The following is a 10833-nucleotide window of genomic DNA, read 5'->3' on the forward strand; positions in this document are numbered from 1 at the left end:
CGCCGCGCACATCGAGGCCGCGGCCGTCCGGAACGTGGGCCGCGGCGGGGCCGAGAGTGGAGCGGCGAGCGCGAGGCCGAGACAAAGATAAGCCGGGAGGCGGAGGCAGAGGCGGGAGCGGAGGCGGGGAGGGAGGAGGCGGCGGCCGCGCGGGAGGAGGGGAAACGGGACACCGAAAATATACTCTGAGCAGAGCGCAAACAGCTCCCCCTCTCCTTCTCCGGCAGGAAAAACGGGCGGAAGCGCACTCGCACCCCGAGCCCTGCTGGCGGAGGCGCGGAGCGCGCCGCCCGCCGCCCGCCCGGCGTGTGAATATTCAGCAGGGGTGGGGCCGGAACAATGGCCGGGCCGCCGGCCCAGACACGATGCCCGGCGCCCGGGGTGGGGCCTCCGAGTCCGAACCCCTCGGCGCCCTCCAAAACGGCCAAGCCGGGGGATCGGGAGCGCAGGGATGAAAGGGGCTGTGCTGGCCCCAGGAAGGTGCTAAGGGTAAGGAAACGCCCCTACTTCGCGCAAACAATAATGAAAACAAACTTGGACCCAAATGCAAAGAGGCAGACGAGCCCGCCGCCTCTCAGGGAGAGGGTGTGTCCCGCCCTGCTCGGCCGGCCGCGCCCGGGATCTAAAGGGAGGGGAAAGAGGGTGTATCCAAGTGGAGGAGGGTCCTCCCTTTCTCCTCACCCACATTTCTCCCCTCTGCCACCAGCACCACAGAGGATACCTTTGAGACCCTCATTTCCGGTTTCCTTACATGGTTTTCTCTTCCTTTATCTTCTGTTCCAGGATAAATTTGTGACACGCTTGTAGTTGCGGGATTAGCCGAGCAACACTTGGCTGCCCGGCCCCAAGAGTCTCAGTAGCTGAATCCACAGCAGCTCCGGTAATTGCCTGCTGCTGCGCCCCTTACTGTGCTCAGTGGGTGAGCGCTGTGTTTGGGGCCACAAAGACTAAGCCACGTTTTGTGCCTGCAGATCACTAGGATCAACAAGCAGGCTTCCTCCGGCAACCTGGATACTAGTCAGTTGTTAGGCAGTTTAATCAACCGAGAATATAAGGTCCCTGGGTGGAGCAAGTGGTTTGCAGTCGGCTGCTAGCCTCAAGGTTGGGGGCTGGAACCCACCCAGCGCCTCCGTGGAAGAAAGGCCTGTTTGGGGGTTTGTGCTCGCCAGTCATTTTCATCACATCCCTCCGCTATCCAGAATTTTTCAGTCGCTCCCTGTTAACTTACAGCAGGTGTTCTCAAACTAGAGAGGGCGTCAGATCATGGGGGGAGGGGGGTGAAAGCACTGGTTGCTGGGGGAGGGCGGGGGGCCCACCTCCGCTTTGATTCTGTAGGTCCGAGGTAACCCATTGCCCTCGAGTCAATTCCGACTCATCGCGACCCTCTAGGCCAGTAGAACTGCCCCACAGGTCTGAGGTAGGCCCAGGAATTCACGTTTGTAACAGGTTCTGAGGAGCCCTTGTGGCGCAGTGGTAAAGATCTCGGCTGCAAACCGTAAAGGTCAGCAGTTCAAATCCACCAGCTGTTCCCTGGAAACCCTATGGGCAGTTCTACTCTTTCGTGTAGGGTCGCTGTGAGTCCGAATCGACTAGATGGCACCTTTTTTTTTTTTAACGGGTTCTGAAATGATAGTTATTTTGCTGTTGGGGCAGTCACACTTGCGAACAGCTGCCTCACAGGGTAAATATTCAAGGCCCTTCATAACAGGGCATCACAAACATCACCATGGTTATTATTTCTGTTGTCTGCCAATTCTTAGACACTTACTATGCCCCTGTTTATGCTAAGTGAAATTTACATACAGTACCCAATTTAATAAGGAGCCCTGGTGGCCCATTGACTAAGAGTTCAGCTGCTAACTGAAAGGTTGGCAGTTCAAACCCCCCCCCCCGCGGCCCCTCGGAAGAAAGACCTGGTGATTTGCTCTGGTAAGCACTAGAGCCTAAAAAATCTTATGGGGCAGTTTTCCTCTGTCACATGGAGTCTCTTTGAAAATCAACTCCATGGCACCTGCCAATTGGCTGTTTGAACTCATCTAGAAGTGACTGAAGAAAGGCCTGGTGATCTGCTTCCAAAAGGTCACAACCTTGAAAACCCTATGGAATGCAGTTCTGCTCTACAACACACAGGGTCACCATGAGTCAGAATTGACTCGTCAGCAAGGGGTTTGGTTTTTCTGGCTTTATTATTAATAATAGATTACGTATTGGATCCAAACAGTGCTAAATCCCGTGCGTGTATTATCCCATTATTTTTCACATTAACCCCAAATGGTAGCTACTGTTGTTTTTCCCTCTTTGCGCGTTAGGAAATCGAGGTCTGAAGAAGAACTTGCTCTGTGTGCACAGCTAGGCCCTAGGCAGTAAAACCTGGGCCCTCCCAAGCCATATTTCCACCACAGGTTCATACCCACATTTCACTGAGGCCCTCCACACACCAACCCCTTCCTCTCTGCCTATCCAGATACCCTCCATCACCTCAAAAAACCCGTTGCCGTCGAGTCAATTCCAACTTATAGTGACCCTACTGGACAGAGTAGAACTGCCCCATAGAGTTTCCGAGGAGTGCCTGGTGGATTCAAACTGCTGACCCTTTGGTTAGCGGCACTTAACCACTATACCACCAGGGTTTTCCCATCACCTCAAGCCCAACTCAAAAACCATTTCCTTCTCCTACAAGCCCTCTCTAAATCTAAACTGTTTCCTATATCACCATTATAAGTTATTTCCCACTTTCACTTCAGTACCTGTTCTTGAAGCACCTACTAAGTACAAGGAACTGGCTTAGCCATTGCGCAGGATATAAGGAAGATTAAGACAGCCTACCCTCAAAGATCTTACAATCTGAAAATTGGCATAAGACAGTTTCATAAATAGCTATAATAAAAGAACATTAAAAAGTTCGGGCAAGATGGAAAGAATACTAAACAGGTCTAGTGAAAAGTATGCTGGATTTGGGGCAAAACTGAAATGGATTTGAACCCTAGTTCTCTGCCTCCTTGGACGCGTTGCTTAACTTCTGAGCCCCAATTGCCTCTTCTGTACACTGGATGAAGACTGGACGTAAGAAGACCAGTTAGGGGGTCATTGCAAGAGCCCAGACCAGGGTGATAAAGCCTGGTGACAAGAGATACAAGACTCTCTAAAACTTGGCATCTGACAGGATGCCAGAAGACAAAGTAGACAATGTAGACAGGAGGTAAACGATTTTGTTGTGGTTTCAAGCCTTGTTCATACTTGAGAGGATGCTGTTAGTACACAGGAAAGAGAGTTGGTGCATGGTGGTGGCAAAGAAATGTCAGGTTTGGTTTTGGGCCCTGTGTAGAGTTAGCTAATTCTTCATGCAGGAGTAGTGTATACCTGCCCAGCTCCCAACTCCACTCTGAGTTCTCTGAAAGTAGGAGCCATGTTTCCATCAACAGCCATGTTCAATACATGCTTCCAGGAAGTAGGTTTAATTCATGGCCCTTATCCTCAAAGGTCTATTTAAGGTCATAAATAAAACCAGTTGCCATCAGGTTGACTCCGACACTTGGCGACCTCATGTGTGTCAGAATAGAATTGTGCTCCATAGGGTTTTCAGTGGCTGATTTTCCAGAAGTAGATTGCCAGGCCTGTCTTCTAAGGCACCTCTGGGTGGACTCAAACTTCCAACCTCTCAGTTGATTATTAACCTTTCGCACCATCCAAGATCTGGACATAAAATAAACCCACCCCAAAAGATGACGAAGATGATAAATTGGAAAATAAATGCCAGTATGGCATTTTAGGAAGGGAAAAGGATAGCTTGCTTGGACAAATAATGAGAAGTGGAAAGGAGAAGGAGACTGGCTACACTGGGCCAGAGGCCTCAGCTCAGAGAACTCAGAGAGAAAGCTGGACAGGTTCGATGGAACCAGAAGACAGAACTAAGGCAAGTAAGATGTAGAAGTTGAGAACAGAACTCAGGCTGTCAATCAGGTCAAGCAAGGAACAGCCTAGCTTGGCTCTCGAGAGCTCCATGGCGCATGAACTCCTCAAGAGCCCAGCAAGTCATGGGACAGAATGCATACCTTCCGAGAAGACGATGGGCCAGACTGACCTCAAACTCAGTCACAGAAGTTCCAGGGGGAGCTTAATTATGCCAGATGTTAAGGTCCAAAACTACAACCCCCTGTACCTCACTTTACGTATTTCCTAGTTTTTTCTTTACTGCAAAAATATCGGTGGAAATGGATTTTCAACCTCAGAATGGAGCAGGGCACGCATGTGCAGCTGAGGAGGGCAACAGCGCGGTGAAGCTGGTCTGCATGAAAATAAGTTAAGGCTTCAGGGTTATTGAGGACTTAAGTCAACTGGAAATAAATGATGGAAGATGTGGTAAACAAGGGGAGTTGAGTCAAACAAGAGAAAAGATGGTGGGATGTGTTCAGGAAAGACTTAGAAGGGAAAATGCATTGGTTCAAGGTCGTATGCATGCAAAAGCTGGACGATGAGAAAAGGAAAACCAAAGAAGAATTGACTCATTCAAATTATGGTGTTGTCGAAGAATGCTGAATATACCGTGGACTGCCAGTTGTTGTTAGGTGCCGTCAAGTCGGTTCCCACTCATAGTGACCCTATTTACAACAGAGCGAAACACTGCCTGCTCCTGCGCCATACCCACAATCATTGTTGTGCTTAATCCCATTGTTGCAGCCACTGTGTCAATCCATCTTGTTGAGGGTCTTCCTCTTTTTTGCTGACCCTCTACTTTACCAAGCATGATGTCCTTCTCCAGGGACTGATTCCTCCTGACAACATATCCAAAGTATGTAAGTATGTAAGTATCAACATCCTTGCTTCTAAGCAGCATTCTGGTTGTATTTCTTCCAAGACAGATTTGTTCATTCTTTTGGCAGTCCATGGTATATGCAATATTCTCTAACACCACAATTCAAAGGTGTCGGTTCTTCTTCTGTTTTCCTTATTCATCATCTAGCTTTCACATGCATATGAGGTGATTGAAAATACCATGGCTTGGGTAAGGTGCATCTTAGTCTTCAAGGTGATGTCTTTGTTTTTCAACACTTTATAAAGAGATCTTTTGAAGCAGATTTGTCCGATGCAATGCATCGTTTGATTTCTTGACTGCTGCTTCCATGGGGGTTGATTGTGGATCCAAGTAAAATGAAATCCTTGACAACTTCAGTCTTTTCTCCATTTATCATGATGTTGATTATTGATCCAGTTGTGAGGATTTTTGTTTTCTTTATGTTGAGATGTAATCCATACTGAAGGCTGTGGTCTTTGATCTTCACCAGTAAGTGCTTCAAGTCTTCTTCACTTTCAGCAAGCAAGGTCGTGTCATCTGCATAACACAGATTGTTAATGAGTCTTCCTTCAATCCTCATGCCCCATTCTTCTTCCTATAGTCCACCATCTCCAATTATTTGCTTAGCATACAGATTGAATAGATATGGTGAAAAGATACAACCCTGACGCACACCTTTCATGACTTTAAACCACGCAGTGTACTCTTGTTCTGTTCGAACAACTGCCTCTTGGTCTATGTACAGGTTCCTCGTGAGCATAATTAAGTGTTCTGGAATTCCCATTCTTTGCAATATTTTCCATAATTTGTTATGATCCACACAGTCAAATGCCTTTGTGTAGTCAATGGAACACAGGTAAACATCTTTCTAGTATTCTCTGCTTTCAGCCAGGATCCGTATGGCATCAACAGTGATATCCCTTGTTCTGTGTCCTCTTCTGAATCTGGCTTGAATTTCTGGCAGTTCCCTGTCACTATACTGCCGCAGCTGCTTTTGAATGATCTTCAGCAAAATTTTACTTGCATGTGATATTAATGATATTGTTCAATAATTTCCGCATTCAGTTGGATCACCTTTCTTCGGAATGGGCATAAATATGGATCTCTTCCAGTCGGTTGGCCAGGCAGCTGTCTTCCAAATTTCTTGGCATAGATGAGTGAGCACTTCCAGTGCTGCATCTGTTTGTTGAAACATCTCTATTGGTATTCCATCAATTCCTGGAGCCTTGTTTTTTGCCAATGCCTTCAGTGCAGCGTGGACCTCTCCCTTCAGTACCGTCAGTTCCTGATCATATGCTACCTCCTGAAATGGTGGAACGTCGATCAGCTCTTTTTGGCGCAGTGACTCTATATCTTCCTTCCATCTGCTTTTGATGCGTCCTGCATCCTTTAGTATTTTCCCTGAAGAATCCTTCAGTATTGCAACTCAAGGCTTGAATTTTTTCTTCAGTTCTTTCAGCTTGAGAAATGACAAGCGTGTCCTTCCTTTTTGGTGTTTCTAGACTGCCAGAAGAACAAACAAATCAGTCATGGAGGAAGTACAGCCAGCATGCTCCTGAGAAGCAAGGATGGTGAGACTTCTTGCTTACTTTGGACATGTCATCAGGAAAGACTACTCACTAGGAAAAGACATCGTGCCTGGTAAAGTAGACAGCTAGGGGAAAAGAGGGAAACCTTTAATCTGATGGATTGACACAGTAGCCACAGCAATGGACTCAGACATACCAACGATTGTGAGTATGATGCAGGACCAGGCAATCTTTTGTTATTATACATGAGGTCACTATGAGTCAGAGCCAATGCAGTTAACAACAGTGGTCACAGATCTGAGTTCTTATTCTCTGATGGACAAGGTATAGGGCAAATGACTACCCTCTCTGCCTCTAAGTTTTCTAACATGTAAAATTAGAGGACTGGATGAAATCATCGCAAAGGTCTTCTTAGGGTCTAAGAGACTGATTTCTGTAACCCTCACTTATTCCTCTTAGCCAGGGCAAAAGAGGATAGACATGAGCAACAAAAATTGTTAATAAAACATGAAATGCTGTCGATTTGGCAGCAAGGTTCAGCCCTTTAAAGACTATCTTTGAGTGTTAGCAGAGAGAAGCAGACTCTTTAATGTATCAGTTGAATTAAAAGGAAGCAACCACTCTAGTGTGAAACAGGGTGGAAGGCGTGGGATGCAGAGCAGATCAAAGAGCAACAAAAGAAGAAGTGGACCAGAGGCAGGACAGATATCCTCCCCTAGCTTTCCAGGCTGCGAATTTTGCCAGTTCTGGGATGAGGAAGTTGTTTTAGCTTGGGTCTCCCAAGAACAGATCCTGAGTCAAGGATTTCTATGTATGTAGTTTATTTGGAGAGTCCCTGGGTGGTGCAGGTAACATGCTCAGCTGCTAACCAAAAACTGGTGGTTCAAGTCCACCCAGAGGCACCTCAGAAGAAAGGCCTGGTGATCTACCTCCAAAAAATCAGCCACTGAAAACCCTGTGGAGCACAGTTCTATTCTGACACACACGGGGTCACCATGAGTTGATCCCAGGAAGCACAAGTAAAGGAGAAGGGAAGGTGAAACATGGAACGGAGATGAGTCAATGGAGTGTGCTAACAAGCAGGTTATCACTGTGGGCAGCTGGGCCCATGGTTGTCTTACCTAGCTAGGTTTTAACTTCACCACTAGTCTGTCAGTTTTTCGTACTGTGATGGCTTGCATGTTGCTATGATGCTGGAAGCTCTGCCACTGGTATTTCAAATACCAGCAGAGTCACCCATGTATGAAGTATGAATCAAGAAAAATTGGAAGTTGTCAAAAATGGAATGGGTGGTGACTGGCTACCATTACTGAACATTTGATCAATGATTACACAGAAGAATTCTCATCAAAAGAATTCCAATCAAAATTTAAAATTCAGTCCCCTGAAACGATTGCTCTGAGATAATCTTAAAACCTTAAACCAGAAATATCCTCTGAAGTCATCTTAAAATCAAACAATAGTTTAGCTTAACTAGTAAAAAAAAGAAAGTCTGCCTTGAGCATTATGCTCTTTTAAGAACTATCTTTGTGGGATCAAACTGACAAGAGCAACTCGAAAATTGAGATAAGAACCTTAGGGAGCAGAGAGTTTATGTTAATGAGGGAGGAACAACTCAGAAAAGGAGGGTGAGAATGGTTGCACAACTTGAAGAATGTAATCATTGTCACTAAACTGTACATGTAGAAACTGTTGAATTGGTGTATGTTTTGCTGTGTACATTCTCAACAACAAGAAGAAACCAGATAAAATTTAGAAAATAAAAGAAAGGGGAAAAAAGTGAAATGGAATGCTTGAAGATCAATATTCTAGACATTAGTGAGCTGAAATGGACTGGTATTGCCCATTTTGAATTGGACAATCATATGGTCTACTATGCCGGCAATGACAAATTGAAGAGGAATGGAATACCATTCATCATCAAAAAGACCATTTCAAGATCTATCCTGAAATACAACGCTGTCCGTGATAGGATAACATCCATACACCTACAAGGAACACCAGCTGATATGACTATTATTAAAATTTACACACCAACCAGTAATGCCAAAGATGAGGAAATTGAATATTTTTACCAACTTCTGCAGTCTGAAATTGATCAAACATGTAATCAAGATGCATTGATAATTGCTGGTGATTGGAACGCCAAAGTTGGAAACAAAGAAGAAGAATCAGTAGTTGACCCATATTGAAGAAGGATCAGTATGGTCTTGGTGATAGAAATGGCGCCAGAGGTAGCATGCTAGAATTCTGCAAAACCGACGACTTATACATTGGGAATACCTTTTTTCAACAACATAAACAGCAACTATACACGTAGACCTCGGCCCGAAGGGAATACACAGGAATCAAACCAACAACATCTGTGGAAAGAGATGATGGAGAAGCTCAATATCATCAATCAGAACAAGGCCAGGAGATGCAGAACAGACCAGGAATTGCTTATATGCAAGTTCAAGTTGAAGCTGAAGAAAATTAAAACAAGTTTACAAGAACCAAAGTACAACCTTAAGTATATCCCACCTGAATTTAGAGACCATCTCAAGAATAGATTTGAAGCCTTAAACACTAATGACCAAAGACCAGACAAGTTGTGGGATAACGTTAAGGACATCATACATGAAGAAAGCAAAAGGTCATTAAAAAGACAGAAAAGAAAAGAAAGACAAAAACGGATGTCAGAAGACACTCTGAAACTTGCTCTTGAACATACAGTAGCTAAGGCAAAAGAAAGAAATGAAGTAAAAGAGCTGAGCAGAAGATTTCATACAAAGTAAAGTATTATACAGTAATGAAATGTGCAAAGACCTAGAGTTAGAAAACCAAAAGGGAAGAACACGTTCGGCATTTCTCAAGCTGAAAGAACTGAAGAAAAAATTCAAGCCTCGAGTGGCAATATTGAAGGATTCAATGGGCAAAAAATTGAGCAACACAGAAAGCATCAAAAGCAGATGGAAGGAATACACAGAGTCACTATACCAAAAAGAATTGGTTGATGTTCAGCCATTTCAGGAGGTAGCATACGATCAAGAACCGATGGTACTGAAGGAAGAAGTCCAAGCTGCACTAAAGGCATTGGTGAAAAAGAAGGCTCCAGAATTGACAGAATACCAAGTAAGATATTTCAACAAATGGGTGCCACGTTGGAAGTGGTTACTTGTCTATGCCAAGAAATTTGAAAGACAGCTACCTGGCAAATCAACTAGAAGAGATCCGTATTTGTGCCCTTTCCAAAGAAAGGTGATCCAACAGAATGCAGAAATTAATCGAACAATATCATTAATATCACACACAAATAAAATTTTGCTGAAGATCCTTCAAAAGCAGTTGCAGCAGTACATCGACAGGGAACTGCCAGAAATTCAAGCCAGATTCAGAAAGGACGTGGAGTCAGGGATTTCATTGCTGATGTCAGATGGGTCTTTGCTGAAAGCAGAGAATACCAGAAAGATGTTTACTTGTGTTTTATTGACTTTGCAAAGGCATTCAACTGTGTGGATCATAACAAATTACGGGTAACATTGAGAAGAATGGGAATTCCAGAAAACTTAATTGTGCTCATGCGCAACCTGTACAGAAACCAAGAGGCAATTGTCTGAACAGAACAAAGGGATGCTGCATGGTTTAAAATCAAGAAAGGTATGTGTCAAGGTCGTATCCTTTCACCGTATTTATTCAATCTGTATGCTAAGCAAATAATCCGAGAAACCAGACTGTATGAAGAACGCGGCATCAGGATTGGAGGAAGACTCATTAACAACCTGTGATATGCAAATGAGGCAACCTTGCTTCCTGAAAATGAAGAGGACTTCAAACGCTTACCAATGAAGATCAAAGACTCCAGCCTTCAGTGTGGATTACACCTTAACATAAAAAAATCCTCACGACTGGACCAATAAGCAACATCATGATAAATGGAGAAAAGATTGACGTTACTAAGGATTTCATTTTACTTGGATCCACAATCAACCCCCATGCAAGCAAAAGTCAAGAAATCAAGCAACCCTTTGCATTGGGCAAACCTGCTGCAAAAGACCTCTCTAAGGTGTTAAAAAGTAAAAATGTCACCTTGAGGACTAAGACGGGCCTGACCCAAGCCAAGGTATTTTCAGTCGCCTCCTATGCATGCAAAAGCTGGACAGTGAATAAGGAAGACTAAAGAAGAATTGATGCCTTTGACTTATGGTACTGGTGAAGAATATTGAATATACCATGGACTGCCAGAAGAAGGAAGAAGTCTGTCTTGGAAGAAGGACAGCCAGAATGCTGCTTAGAAGTGACAATGGCGAAAGTTCGTCTTATGTACTTTGGACATGTTATCAGGAGGGACCGGTCCCTGGAGAAGGACAGCATGCTTGATAAAGTAGAGGGTCAGTGAAAAAGAGAAATACCCTCAACAAGATGGATTGACACAGTGGCTACAGCAGTGGGCTAAAGCATAGCAAGGATTGTGAGGATGGCACAGGACCGGGCAGCATTTCGTTCTGTTCTACATAGGGTCACTATGAGTCA

The sequence above is a fragment of the Trichechus manatus genome, unplaced genomic scaffold (assembly GCF_000243295.1).
Source record: "Trichechus manatus latirostris isolate Lorelei unplaced genomic scaffold, TriManLat1.0 scaffold00004, whole genome shotgun sequence".
In the NCBI taxonomy this organism is placed as follows: Eukaryota; Metazoa; Chordata; class Mammalia; order Sirenia; family Trichechidae; genus Trichechus; species Trichechus manatus.